A 1,883-nucleotide genomic window follows, 5' to 3' on the forward strand; every position below is an offset into this window, starting at 1 on the left:
TTTTTAATATTTTTGTTGAGAAATTTAGGTCAAAAAAAAAATAAAAAATCGACACAAATCCAGAAGAACCCACAGAGATTTAACGAGGTTAGGCAAAGATGCCTACATACTCAGGAAAGAGGATGAATTTCAGTATTCCAGAGGAGTTCAATTACATACTCATAGGGTTATACATATATAAAAATATACGAATAAAAAACCCACAGATAAATTACTAACACACCCTCGCTCCCCCAACCCGCTAAATTCCAAGAGACACTCCTCCATTCCAGAAGACACACATTTTCATCCCAGGAGACCACCACTTCAAATCCAAGAGACTCTAAATTCCTAGTATATGAGTCATACCTAATAATTTTTGTTTGAATCGAAAGATAAGACAAGTTAAACTAAAGAATAATTATTTTTAAAACACTCAAAATAATTAATACTTATTTTAAGTTTCTAAAAGATATGCTAGTTTATTTTTAAAATAAAAAATAATAAAATACTTAAAAAATATTTATTATAATCTCATATAGTCTAATCTAATCATGTTATAAGCATATAAACTATTTATTATAAAAATTTTATTTGAAATGATCCTGATTTAGTTATTAGTTAAATAATCACTCCAAATCCATCATTAAGATTGACTAATCACCAAACAAACCCCATAGAATAATTTTGGTTGGGATATTAAAATTGTCATTAAGTATAATTAATACTTTACTGTCTATTTACATCCTAAATACTTACATAGGATATAAAAAATATTATTAAGTATAATTGATACTTTACTATCTATTTATTTGTTAATGATTAGTCTCATTAATATTTTTATATGTTTAGGGCAGTTGCATGCTTTCTTAATGACTATTTTATGTTTTTTCAATAATCCCATATTCATTATTTACTAATATTAATTTTTAAGGAGAAGAATAGAAAAAAAAGCAGAGAAACAAACTTGTCATTGAGAAACGAGGAGAACAGAGCTACAGGAAACGACAAAAGAAGAAGATTAATGCTAGAGAGCATAAGAGATAGATAATGCCAACGAGCTTTTTCCATTAACCCATGTAATACATTGTAGGTAGTACATATAAGAGAAGTAGAACTTTCCAGCAACACATCTTTTAGGAACAAAATTAGTTAGGACATTGCCCGCACTCCTCCTTTGGGACCACTTGGACTAATGATTGTCGAAGATGGTGTAGTGAAGCTAATAGCCCTCACGACGTACGCCGAGTAAGCTTTGTTAAAGGAGAGAAAGAGATGTTATGAGATTTTCTACCTTCTGGTTTCATTGATATGTATTACTTCCTCATCTACTATGTTATGCAGTTCGTCTATAGTAGATTATAACTACAAAAACATTGTCGAAAGCATAAGGGCTGGTCTTGGTCATTAGATGATGTTAGACTGAGATGAGAATGATTATCTTCTCTTTTTTGTAATATTGAATTAATTTTGTTAGCAAGTTAATTACTTGTTGTTCATAAGTGCACACTCGTGAGTCTCTCGCTGAAAAAGGTTTAAATCTCGAGGATGAAAACATCAAGACGAATGAGAGGGCATTCATGATGCTCATGGGTCTCAAGCACCTTACTAGAGTATATATGCAATAGTTGGACTCACTTCATCCAACTACTTTTTACAGAATAGTTATTACCACCGACGATAGTATCAGAGGCAATAAATTTTGACCAAATAGTCAGAGTGGAACAGGATGTATAAGCTATAAGGTAAGAGATGACAAAATGTGAGAACTTATAACATTTCATGACTGCACGTGGACTAAATATGAAGTGGAGGATGCATGATAAGACTAATTTATCGTATGCATAAATAATTAGGTTAGCTCAGCTAATTTAAATGTTGTTATAAAACATTTAAATTTAATA

The sequence above is a fragment of the Phalaenopsis equestris genome, unplaced genomic scaffold (genome assembly GCF_001263595.1).
Source record: "Phalaenopsis equestris unplaced genomic scaffold, ASM126359v1 Scaffold218519, whole genome shotgun sequence".
In the NCBI taxonomy this organism is placed as follows: Eukaryota; Viridiplantae; Streptophyta; class Magnoliopsida; order Asparagales; family Orchidaceae; genus Phalaenopsis; species Phalaenopsis equestris.